Source organism: Pinus tabuliformis, chromosome 7, assembly GCF_031772625.1.
Source record: "Pinus tabuliformis cultivar Carrire ecotype Pingquan chromosome 7, CPIR1, whole genome shotgun sequence".
Lineage (NCBI taxonomy): Eukaryota > Viridiplantae > Streptophyta > Pinopsida > Pinales > Pinaceae > Pinus > Pinus tabuliformis.
The window spans coordinates 1,831,924,126-1,831,937,822 of record NC_142293.1 but is presented as its reverse complement, the minus strand read 5'-3'; positions in this window follow the sequence as shown (position 1 = coordinate 1,831,937,822).

Sequence of the window (13,697 nt, the reverse complement as noted above, 5' to 3'; positions counted from 1 at the left end):
TTATGTTTACAAATTTTTTCCCATGAGACTAAAGCCCATTTTTTCCTAGTTTCCTCCTTGCCCCAAATAAAATCTCTTTGTATATTTCTCAGTTGCTGTAAGACTCCTTTTGGAACTGGGAGAGCAGAAAGCATAAAGACTGGGATAGCTTGGAGCACAGCTTTTGTAAGGACTAGTCTGCTAGCTAGATTTAAAGATCTGATCGTCCATTTTTTTACCTTATCTTGCATCTTGGTGATTAACTGTTCCCAAATGCTCTTATGCAAAGGTTTCGCTGTTAGAGGAACTCCCAGATACTTGAAGGGGAGGGATTCTCTTTGAAATCCAAGAATTCTGGAGATATTTCTCTGAATGGCAATGTGGGTGTTGAAGAAGAAAATTTTTGATTTGGAAAGATTGACCTCCATACCTGTTGCCATAGCAAAGTCATTTAAGATTTTTTTGTAGGCAAGCACTTCCTTGACTGTGGGTATTCCTTGTAACATGGTATCATCAACAAACTATTTATGTGTCAGGGCCTTACCATTCTCCGATAGTTGGAGACCTTTAATTTTGCCCATTACTTTAGCATGCTTAATGGACCTTCCGAGTCCTTCAATCATGAGGATGAAAAGAAAAGGAGAGAGCGGGTCACCCTGTCTGAGACCTCTAGAAGGAAGAAAAATTTCAGAGGGGGATCCATTAACTAAAATTGAGAAGCTGGAGGAATTCACAAGGGCCATGACCCATCTGATCCAATTATGATCAAAACCATACGCTGTGAGCACTTTCCTGATATATGTCTAGTTTACTTTGTCATAAGCTTTGGCTATTTCCAATTACATTATCATACCTGCTTTCCTCCTGCTTGTTAACAAGTGCACTACTTCATGAGTTTGAATGATGTTATCTAGAATTTTTCTGCCTTCAACATACCCCGATTGTTCACCCGAAACAAGCAAAGGCATCAGAGGTTTGAGTCTGTTGGCCACCACCTTGGAAATTATTTTGTAAACTATGTTGCATAAGGCTATGGGCCTATATTTCTCTGGCATTTGAGCATTTTCCTATTTTGGAATAAGGGCAATGAAAGAGGTGTTGAGAGCTTTCAAAACCAATCTGCTCAGCCTGGAATCTTCTACCACCCTTACAATATCCTTTTTGACTATGTCCCAACAAGCTTTGAAGAAATCCGCATTGAATCCATCCGGTCCTGGAGCTTTTCCATTTTGCATTTCTTTGAGTACCTCACTGACCTCCTTTTCAGATATGGGTCTGTTTAGATTATAGTTGTCCTCTTTAGATACTAGCTTAGGTATGTGTTTAGTGAAGTCCTTGATGAAAGGTTCCCTTATTAAGAAGTTTTCCCGGGCAATACCTCTGAAGTGTCTAACTAACACCGCTTCTATATCTTCATGGGATTGATGGATATTCCCATCCTCATCCTTGATCGAGGAGATCCTATTGTGGGTCATGTTAGCTATCGTGGATCTATGGAAAAATTTAGTGTTACGCTCCCCTTCCTTTGGCCATTGAACTCTAGATTTTTGTCTCCAAAAAATTTCCTCTTGTTTACATAGTTGTTCCCATTCTTGATGATGTTTCTCTACCTGATCATTTTTGTCGTTATCAAATCCCTCCTTGATCAAAGCTTGGTTGAGCTCCCAGATTTTATGTTCAACGGTTTTCTTGTCTACAAAAATGTTTCCCAATTCATTCTTGTTCAAATCTTTTAGTTTCATCTTGATGTGCTTTAACCTTTTGTGTAGCAGGAACATTGAAGATCCCTGAAAATGCAGATCTTCCTCCCACCATTTCTTAATGTTGCTTCTGAAATCTGGGTGTGAAAGCCAAATATTTTCAAATCTGAAAGGTCAGTTTCTTGGGGTGCCTATGCCCTTGATCTCCATTTGAACCAGCTAGTGATCTGAGCCTCCAAAAGGTAGAAGTTCTGTAATTATTTCCTTGTTTAAAAGAATAAGATCCTCTGAGATCATAAATTTGTCTAGCTTGGAGGCTACGTGGGATTCCCCTCCTCTTTTATTATTCCATGTGCAGAGGCCATTGTTCGTCTCAATGTCCACAAGCTTCATGTTTTCTGAAAAGTCTTGGAAGGATGAGGAGTATTTGTTTAGAGCTCTTGTGCCCCATTTTTTCTCCGAGAGGGATCTGATCATATTGAAGTCTCCTCCAATGATCCATGGTACCCCTTCATGCCTAGTCCATACATCCACCAAGGAGTTTATAAATCTAATTTTGTCATCTAATCTTTGAGGGCCATAAACTTTCGTAACTAGAAAAGTGTTCATGTCTCCTACCGGCTGTATGATCACTGATAAGTAATTCCTAGATGCCTCCGCATCTATTATTCCAGTCTTCATTGGGTTCCAGAGGGTGAGGATACCCCCCGCTGTGTTTTCTGCTTTGACTTCCAGAAACTCAAATCTATTGAGCCATTTGCTATGAATTTGTCTTAACTTTTGAATAGAGCATTTTGTTTCTTGGACAAAAATTATATCTGGGGTTGTTTGCTTCATTCTGTTATTCAAAATTTTCTATTTTCTCTTGCTTCCTAGACCTCTAATATTCCAAGTTGTGAACTTCATGATCAAAGATTAGTAAAGGAGTAACTGGTTAGATCTTTCATCTTACCTGAGTCTACCATGAGTTTTCCGCATTCCATCAGGAGCTCGTTCTGCTTTTTCCTTCCTCTTTTCTTTCCAGGATATCTCGGTGCAAGCCCCGGAGTTATTTTTATTGCTTTCACTCCTTCATTCCTCTGTTTATCAGTGTTGTTTACTTCCTCCAAACCCTTGGCCTGAGTTTTCCACTGGAATAACTGCTGAATTCTGATGATCTCTTCTTGTGGTATTGATTCTACCCCACTTGTAGTTCCCTGATGTAAGAACCCTTCTAGATCTAGGTTTTCTCTATCCAGAATCTCATGTAGCTCATTGTATTCCTTATCCATCTCACTCTGGTTCCTCTCCTTATCCATTTCCAATTCTGAAACACACATTATTTTTCCTTTCTGTTTTTCATTTTCCTGCGTTTGTTCATTATTTTCTTCATTTTCCCACCTCCCATATCCTTCCTTCATCACTTGATCCTCTCCTACTGTTTCTTCTTCCTCTTCAAGAACTTGGAACTGATTCTGACTGGCCTTTTGACCTCCCACTTGGTGTTGTTTTGGCCCTTTTTTGTTGTTTTTTCCTTTGTGAACTACTTTTTGAAAACTGTCTGTATCTTTCGTTGTATTAGTGTTTGCTTTGTTTTCTGCTTTGCTGAGAGGACAATCTCTTAAAAGGTGCCCGTGTTCATGGCAGCTATGACATCTAAATGGAATATGCTCATAGTCTACTATCTGTACCCATTCTTCATCCAAGACCTCCAAGATAACTTCATCTGGGAGCGCTCCAAACAGATCCATCTCCACGCAGATCCTAGCAAAGGATGTATATTTTCTCCTCCTAGTGGCTTCAACAGCTTTGACAAACCTCCCTAATTTATTGCCTATGGCAGCTAGTGATTCTATTTTCTAATAATCAAGAGGTAGAGAGTAGAGTCTTACCCATACCGGCACTGAAGTGAAGGTTTCCTTCTCCGGAACAAAATTCATCTTCCATGGCCTCATATAGAGCCCTGCTGCTGCATAAAAGTAGGGTCCGCCTTCAAACACTCTGTCTTTATCCTCAATGTTGGTGAACACCACAGTAAAGAAACCCTTGCTCCCTGTGCGCCTGCAACTTAGGATTATTTAAAACTACTCTTGGAGTGAATTCAGTCTTGGGTTTACACAGTCCCTTTCGATTTTTGTCTTTTGTTCCTTGTTTTTTGGCCCTTTCCTCCTTGTCTTTTGTGCTATCATTCTCCGTCGATATGGGTTCCTCTGCTTCCTCTTCCCGGTTTTTCCTTCCATCCTCCGCGTTTCTCCTGCCATTATCCAGAGGTTTTTTTCTGTTGTTGATCACTGTTGCTTTGTACGAGGGGGTGGAGCCCCCTCCTCTGTGCCCATCCATGGAAAAAATCCTCATCTCCCTGAAACCCTATCTGCTTCCGTTGTGCCTCCGTCGTGCCCCGATGCTCATCCCTATTACCATTAGCAGTTGCAACAACCATATGTCCACATAAATCTGAATGTATGAGACCTAATTTTCTTGATGCTCTAGAAATAGAACTTTGAAAAGGTTGTTTACAATGATTCCCCGAAATAGAAGCATTATATGGTGTAATCTATCTTGGAATTGTTGGAAGCCCCTTAACACCCTATTGTCTCATAATTCTTATAATGTCATAATTTATATGGCCAAAACAAGCATGCCATAATAAACTTGAAGAAAAAGCATCATTTTGTTCAATCAAATGAGTAGCATCCAATGCAATGGAATACATACCTTTCAATTTTAAGAGTTTGTCTTATTCCACTCTAGTCATAACAGTTTCATTATCGGATGCTCTTCGAATAGATCTATTATACCATCAAACCTGTGTGTTGAATGCCCCTGTTGTCTAATCTGTATACCATATAATAAATTCCTTTGAAATTGTGGAATATAAAGAACAACATGTAGAATATAATATGTGATTCTTGGCATCTTTAATTGGATATATCTGATCCCTGAAGGTTAAGTTTTAGATTTATCAGCAAAATAAACTACTCCATCAATGTTATCACTGAATTTTTCAAACAAATCTCTCCTAAAGGTCATATGAAAAGTGGCACATGTGTCTAAGATCCAATTGTCATGCCATGAAGAAAATGAAGTACTAAAGACATCAACGATATTGAAATTACAATGTGCAACAACATAATGTGCATTCTCAGATGATTTTCCTTTATCTGGAGGTGGTTGGTCTTTCTTTTCATTCATTTGTTCTCTCCTTTCACTGACTTTCTCCCAAGGAATTCTACAATTAATAGTAGTGTGACCAATTTTACCACATCTAAAACATTTGATAGTTGGCTTTTCATTAAAACTCCTTTCTTTTCTATCATTTTTTTTTGTTTGTCTCCTTGATTATTTTTGCCTCCATACCTCTATAATTTCTCCTACCACAACCTCTACCATTCTTATTACTTCTGGCAGACACTTCTTGAGACTTTTTTTCTTTTTGTGCTAGACACAAAGTCTCAACATTGGGATTGGGAAGAGGCTCTTTCTTTCCAAAGGCCTTCTCTCTTTCAACAATTTTACCTACTAATTTATCAAAGTCTAATTCTTTTAGTTGTCCACTAGCTTGGACAGATTCCATGTGGTGTGAAAAACCAGGGTAGAGAGATTTTATAAAGGTAGTAAGTTGTAAATCAACCTTAACACCGGTAGATTCAATTTCATGGTTGATAGCATTACTTTCAGACACCTTTTTCAAAGGATCATTATATTTCATCCCCAAATTAAACAACTTCAATAGTAATTGAACAATTTCCAATTCTAAATGTGAATAATAAAGCTCTTTTAATTTTCTTAATTCTTCATATGCTATTTTACTTTGAATAATATATTTGCTTACCTCTTCTGCCATCGAAGCATAATTCAATGCATAATCCTTTTTATCCTTACTCTACCAAATCGCTAGTTGTTTTTTCTATTTAGGCTGCTCTGGTGCATTACCTCCTTTTCCTTCACAAATTCCTTCCCATAGATCATTAAAAACAAGTTTATTTTTTACTTTTCTATACCACTCCTGATAATTTTGCTTTCCAAAAAGGACAATTCCAACTAAGGGTACCAATGAATTCATGTTTGCAAAAAAAGATAGTAAAAAAAAAATCCAATTTTCTCCTTTATTAATTTATGTAGAAAATTCTTGTATTCAACAATCCTTAAATTCTTGCTTAAATAGTTCAATTAAAAAAAAAATTCTTTACTCAAAAAATAGGTCAAAAATTATATGTTGTGCCATGGAAATCACTCTCTCATATCCCTTGAAAACCACCATAATAAAAACAAAACAACAAATATCTCCAATTTTCTATAAAAAAAATCTCAAATCCTTGGTTAAAATCTTAAATTTTCGAGAAATACCTTAAGCTTTAGTCTCAATTGACCATCTTTCACTTGTTCATGCTTCAATGAGATAAGATATGTTGCATCCACTCCATTCAATTCCCTCTCTCAACACTTTCCCAGTCTTACACGGTCGTAAAACCCTTGTATGTTGGGAGCATGTTTGTTGTTGCGTAGGAATGTGCTCCACACAGCAGCCCCAATAAAAATTTGAAACAATACTTCGCATGCACCAAACTTCATGAATTTCAATCTAGCGTTGTTGGCTCTTCATGTGATGGCCCGCTAATCAATGTTGATGCCTCTTCAAGCGATGGCTTCTCTCATTTTCACTACAAAATATTTGCAGTATTGATACCACATGGTAACTCGAATGTAATTGGTCATCATAACACTCTAGAATTCAACAGTATCATTCACAAATCAGAATGCATATGTGTAAGGATCCTTCATCGACCTTGGACTCGAACTCGTGATCATCATCTGACATTGCTCCCCTTCCTCCTGACAATAACAACAACCCAATTCTTACCCAAAAATAGACCAAACTAGACGCCAACTATCACATCATAAACCTTTGGTATGTCAAATAGAATGTTGATGGCCTCACCACGTTCTCTAGACTCCAACACTCTCAGTGGGTTAGAGGGCCTTCATCAGGGTCCACAACTCATCCACCTCGCCTCTGATGTGTCCATAGTAGGATCTTCTACTGTGATAATGGAGTTCAAACCAAGCATGTTCTAATCCTTCAGAACAATGAATCACTTCCTATTTTGCACTCTACAAAACCTCAGACTTTGATACCACTACTAAAAAGTCTTGGATAACTCCATAATCAAACTGATGAAATTATACATGTCTTATTGATCAAAGAGGAGGTATTTATACAATCTGAAATGAGAGGGAGACAATTACGTTTGAATAACTTCTCCATAACTAGAAATACATGAATCAACTAACTATGATACAATCTAAATAATTTACAAAATCCTTGAGGATTAGTTAACATAATGCACATGTGTATTAATCATTGAACTTTTGATTCTTATGGCCAAATATTCTTCTAAGTTATATTTACTTTTATGAGAAATTGTGATGTTGGAGGTTTTAAATAGTTGGGATTTGTTTGTTTGTTCCTTTTTTAATTGGACATTCCAATGATATGCATAAAAAAGTATTATGGACCAATTACCCTATAAGAAAGAAAAACAATATTATTGTATCTAAGGAATGGATAAATTTCATTGTATCTAAGGAATGATGTCGAAGAGATGAAAAAATAAGTGGTTGAATTCCCTCCATGTGATTTATATATGGACTATAAGTAAATGGTCCTATTAAATTCCCTACATATGATTGTGATAAAAATTGTAATACTAGTGAACTAATATTATATATATGCACTCCTTTAAGAGTAAGTACAGTTCTAGCTCGTAGATAAAATTACATAATGAAAGGTGTGATATGTGAGATATGCACGAACTTTTAAATTATCTTTCATTTTCAAATCAAAAGAAAAATTTATATTGAATTTTGATGGAAAAAATAAATAGAATTAACCTTTCAAATTGATATGTAGGTCGACCATTATCTTTGTCTAGCCCATAATAAATGAGGAAGAAGCATTAGTTGGTGGTTGTTGAGGTTTTTTTTTTTTTTCGTTTTTTTTTGTTTTTTTTTTTTTAATGGTTGGAGTTAAAATAGGTAAGGTGGAAAGGAGACTAATAAGAAAAAACAAAATGTTGAGCTATATTTGTTAAATATATTTAAGTGGACACGGTTAAACATTTTGATATTCAAATTTGTAAGAAAGACTAGCTAATGCATGCAACACAGATTTTTTAAACAATAATTCTAGTTATGAGTGCACTTGGTTCATCTACATGATCAAATAATTTATTCTCACGATTTATTTCAAATAATTTATTATTATTTTATACTAAACAAAAAAGTGTTAAATAGAGTATCACCACGATAAACCCACTTAACATTTAGGTGTTATAAATTTTGGAACGTGTGGCATCCACTCAATATTTTGACGAGAAGCCTGACTTGTGGGGCATGTGATTCACAACTATTTTTGGGAATAAAAATTACACGCAAGGATGCAACCGCGTATCAGTGGTAGAGGGGGATGCTTCTTACAATTCCTCAGTGGTATGTTAGTAAGGTAGCTTGGCAACAGAAAAAGCTATGGTGGTGTGGAAACAATAAGGGCCAGGAGTGGATGCTCTACATCACATTTTGAAGAATATATCTAACTGAAATTAGTGAGAACCTCATTTTTGCTTATTCCAAGACTTGGTGTCTGTAAGAATCTAAGCAAATTTGTTATCCTTCACATTTTTTTCCAGAAGAAAAAAACAAAGCATTCATATATTAGTAGGAATGTTTTACATATTAAATTGAGATTTGTTATCCTTCACATTTGGGCTCTTTTCCTACATTTTACTCATGAATATCACATTTTTTAGGAGGAAAAGAAGAGATCCTAATGCCCTAGTAAGATGGAAGAGAATTCAACATTCAGTTTTGCACTGGATCCAAAGGCTTTGTAATGCTTTCTTCCAATACATGGGCCTCAACCTTGAAAGTTGAAACTACATCTGCAACTATTGTTTTCACATTTTTGTCGAGTGCTCTACAAGCCTCTAGGGTTGAGTAATCAATCTAATGCTATGTATTCATGTGTGTGGAAGTGAATTAAAAATGTATGTTGGTATATATCCATCATAAACCCTATATCTATATCTACTAAACCCATAAACCCAAAGAGAACAAAAAGGGTCGTTTGCACCTTGATTTTTTTCAATGTATGCCCTTTAATAGATTAGACAAAACTTTAGGCACATATAGGTTATATCTTACTATAAATTTAGTTTCACATAAATCAAAAAACAAACATGGATGTGATGCCTTCGACAAATTCATATCTCTAGGTAGCATTGTTTTCACATGACTTTTATTAAAGACAAAATCTCTTACATCTAGTGCCAAAATGAATGCCAACAATAGGGTCAACATAAAAATCTCATCAAAAAATGAGGTGAATTATAGTAAAAAACTATGGGACAAAGGGCTTCCCAAATTCAGTGGAGAAAAGGGCCAAAAAATTCTCATGCTCGATCAACAAAAGCGGCAAAGAAAATTGATACAAAACAAACCGGAGTAGATCCAACATCCCAAGGAGAAGACAAGGCATACTCAGGAAAAGGGGAAGATACCAGATCCAATGATGGTGCCCAAATCCTTGCATTCGTAATAGAACTGTCTCGGAACCCTCGCTTGGAGAAGTGATCTACCATCATATTTTTCTCTCTGAAAATATGACAGAAGTGGTAGAGAGAAAACAAGCCTTCATTGTAGAAATTTTCTCCAGCCAGTGCTAAAGTGACGAGACAAAGGGAGAGAGGGATCCCATGGCCCAGTCTATAGTCGCATTAGAGTCTCCTACAATGAAAATCTCGTCCATTTCTAGCCATAGATCACAATGAAGTGTACCCCAAAGGGCCAACATCTCAACTCGCATGTTGTTTATTGTATTGTTTTTATAATAGAAGTAGTGTCAGGAAGGGGAAAGAGAGATGATAGTGTCGCATCCACAAACTCCACCAGCAGAGGCACCATAAAAAAATGCAATAGGTTATGAGTGATCAAGGGGCTTATAAGCCCAACAACCCCTGAAGCATTTGGGGATGACAAGAACAATCTTCGAAAGATATCCGACAATACTGAGGGAGGTAGCGTGTAGGTCCGAGACAATGTTCATGAAGATACAAGCATTATGGCAACACCAGAGACCCCAAAAAATATACAAGGGAATAGATCTGTGTGGAAGGTGGAAAGCATCCCAGCTCTGAATGCAGGAGAAAATAGATGCTCTGTTCGACGTGCCATTGATCAAGAGTAGAGAGGTAACTTCCCCCCCAGACAGAGAGGGTGAACGGGAAGTATAGAAAAATGTGAGTTTCTACCATATTGGCAGATTTTCAAAGAGGGCAGATGCCCGACCCTGTTAGGGTCCTATAATAATAGGATTCATAATTTTGAGTTGGCTATGGTTAGTCTTGTAATATAGTACATAATTTTGCTTTCTACAAAATGTTTTCCATATTAAAAAATAAAAAAATGTAAAGAGGGTATGTCCTAAAAGAATAATCAAAGGACAAAAACAAAGAGAAAAAAAAAAAAATATATATATATATATATATATATATATATATATGAAAAACATGAACCCCGAAAAGGAAATAAAACAGATAATGAAAGTGTGCAAGTTCAAATGCCATTAATTTTTACTTTACTATGCAAAATAAGGTTGTGTGTAGCTTGTTAGAAATGCCACAATCCATGATGGTCAAACAACTTAATCTTCACTCATTCATGTTTTAAATTTTATGTTGACAGATAGAGAATAAAGATCTAGCCAAACTGTTTAACCTTGGCAGATCACTAGTAACAACGTAAACTTTGAAATGGAAACTGATACTGTTACCCGTTTTGTAGAGATAGCAAAAAAGTGACCCAATTTTGAAAAGGGGCGATGCAAAACACACATATTTTTTTTAGAGCATAGTTTTTGGCACTTTAAATAACCGATACGATTACCCGTTTCGTAGGGGTAGTAAACACGTGACCCGATTTTGAAAAGTGGTGATGCAGAATACACTTCCTTTTTTCAGAGCATATTTTTGACACTTTAAATTTTCTTTTGTATCAAATATAAATATTTGTTTTTAAATATTAGTGATTTTCACGCTGATTTTGAAACGTGTTGATGCAGCATACCATTTTTTTAGAGGACTTATTTTTCACACTTTAAAATTTATTATGTCTAATTTTTTTTGAAATTATGATTACTTAACGAATTTTCTAGTTGTTTTATTTTTCTTTTTTTAAATGTTGATTAATTAAAAAAACAAATATAAAAAGACAAAAATAAAAATAAAAATAAAATGTTTAAAAAAAAGATTATCTCATAAATCATAAAAGAATTTGGTAAAAAAAAAAAAAAAAAACCAAATTTAAAAAAACATTAAAAAAAAAACAAACTAGATTTAAAAAAATAAAAAAATTAACCAAAAAAAATAGTAAAATTAATATTAAAAACATTTAAAAGAAAAAACTAAAAAAATAGAAATAAACTCAAATTATAAAAATAACACTGAAATATATATATATATATATATATATATATATATATATATATATATGAAAATTATATATATATATATATATATATATATATATATATATATATATATTTTCAAAAAAAAAAAAAAAACATTTAAAGTTTAAAAAAATATGTATTTTCGATTTTTTTTTTTTAATAAGTTTTATTAAGCCCTAGCTCTTTTATTTTAAAACAAAAAAATTTAAAATTTAAAAATTTTGAATTTTTTTTTAAACAATCTTTTTCTTATTAAAAAAAAAATTAACAAATTTTTTTTAAACAATTTGTTTTTCAATTTAAAAAAAAAAAAAAAAAACCTTATTTTTTTAAACAATTTTTTTTTATTTAAAAAAAATATATTACCTTGCGCCACTAGGCCGCTCGTTGTGGCACGGCTTTTGGAGGAGGGGTCTGCATGCAGACCCCCCTGCCCAGGGCCGCGCCACCACGGGCAATCCGGGGGAGAGGCGATTCCCACAGACCCTCCACCCAGGGTCGTGCCACCACGGGTGGCTGCGGGGGGGGAGAGGTGATTCTCGCAAGCCCTCCGCCCAAGGTCATGCCACCACAGGTGGCCTGAGGGTAGAGAGGCGATTCCTAGAATCGCCACTCTGCCCCCCCGCCGCCCGTGGTGGTGCGGCCCTGAGCGGAGGGTCGCGCTACCACGGGCGGAGAGGCGATTCCCGGAATCGCCTCTCCGCCCCCCGACTGCTCGTGGTAGTGCGACCCTCCGCCCAGGGCCGTGCCACCATGGGTAGCCGAGCGGCGCGGGGTTAATTTTTTTTTTTTTTAATAAAAAAAAAAAGTGTTTAAAAAAATAAGTTAATTTTTTTTTTTAAATTAAAAAAAAAAAGATTGTTTAAAAAAATTGTTAATTTATTTTTTTATTTTTTATTTTTTAAATAAAAATAAAATTGTTTAAAAATAAAATTTTAATTTTTTTTTTGTTAAAGAGCTAGGGCTTAATAATTTTTTATTTTTATTTTTATTTTTTATTTTTTAATAATAAAAATACATATTTTTTTTAAACTTCAAATTTATTTTTATTTTTTTTATGTATTTATTTTTTTTGGTTGAAGATATATATATATATATATATAGTTTTCATATTTCTTTTGTTTTTTTTTTATAATTAATTTTTTTTTTTTAATGTTTTTAATATTAATTTTACTAGATTTTTATTTTTATTTTGGATAATTTTCTATTTTTTTAATCTAGTTTTTTTTTTTTTTACTTATCTATATATATATATATATATATTTTTTACAAATTCATTTATGGTTTATGATAATTGTTTTTATTTTAACATTTTTTTTGTCTTTTTTATATATTTTTTTATATTTTTTTTTCAAGTAATCAACATTTAAAAAAAAGAAAAATAAAACAACTTGAAATTTTTTTAATGGTTTACAAAATAATTTTTTCTTTTCCATTATTTTTAAATATGTTTTTCTTACTATTTATTTGTTTATAATGTTTAAGTTTTTATTACCCGGATGCGGGTGTCTTTCATAGCTGTTAATGCTCATGCATGCGCAGTCGGCAACTGGCAAGCATACAAGCAAGGTTAGGCGGTATAAGGTAGACATTCAATTATCATTAATGCCGGCACGAGTTCAAGGTACGCAGACGGAGGTTAACAGGATGGCGCGCATTCTCCTGGTCTCATTTGCTCTGGTTCTTTCCGGAAGCATCGCAGTGTGTCCGCTCTCTGCAAGCAGAGGTCTCCTCTGGTGGTCCTGGTCTCAGGGGAAGCCGCCATGGACTCATAACAGTCCCCAGTTGATCAGCCTAAGGAATTATATTCTGCATCTCTGCGTCGGTGTTGGGTGCTCCAAGTCAGTTTTCGCCTTTTGTGTCTGGTGTCTCAAGTCAGTCTTCGGCATACACTCTGTAAGGATTTTGGTCTCCGACCCTGCTGTAGGTGTCTAGGTTGGGAATTGGGTTCACTCGGTCGTGGCTGGGTATTGTCTGTTTGTCGGGTCTTTCTCATGTGAGTCTAGAGTCTGGGTCTTATATATTACAGTTTGGTCTTCATCTCGGGTTCTTTCAATCTGTGAGTTGCTTTTCCCTTACCCTCAGCCTTTGAGTTTTTGCATTCAGTTGTCTTATTCGATCATGGCCCCCCGTCGTCGGGGCATTCCCAGGCGCGGGAGTAATTCGGGGTCCCGGGGAGGGCCGGGGGGGCGGGGGAGCCCTGCACCTCGTCGTATATCCCCGTTAGCCACAGCTTCGCCTTCTTCTCCGCCCTCAGATGATTCTGGTCCCTCCCTAAATAGCTCAGATGACGCCTCCAAGGAACAGTTGCCTTCTCAGAACGCCAGTGCCTCTCAGAGTAGCTTGGCAGAAGATGTCCTCAAGGTCTCTGCGGCGGTGCACGAAGAGGATCGTCAGGGTGAGGCTTGCACTTAGCTGGACTCTCCTTAGGAGCATATCATTGCCTGTGAGCCAGCGAGCACATATGAAAGTGTCCTGCACCTTGTGCCTCCTCCGGATGGCAATTTGATGGAAGTCGAAGATGAGGTGATGGTTAC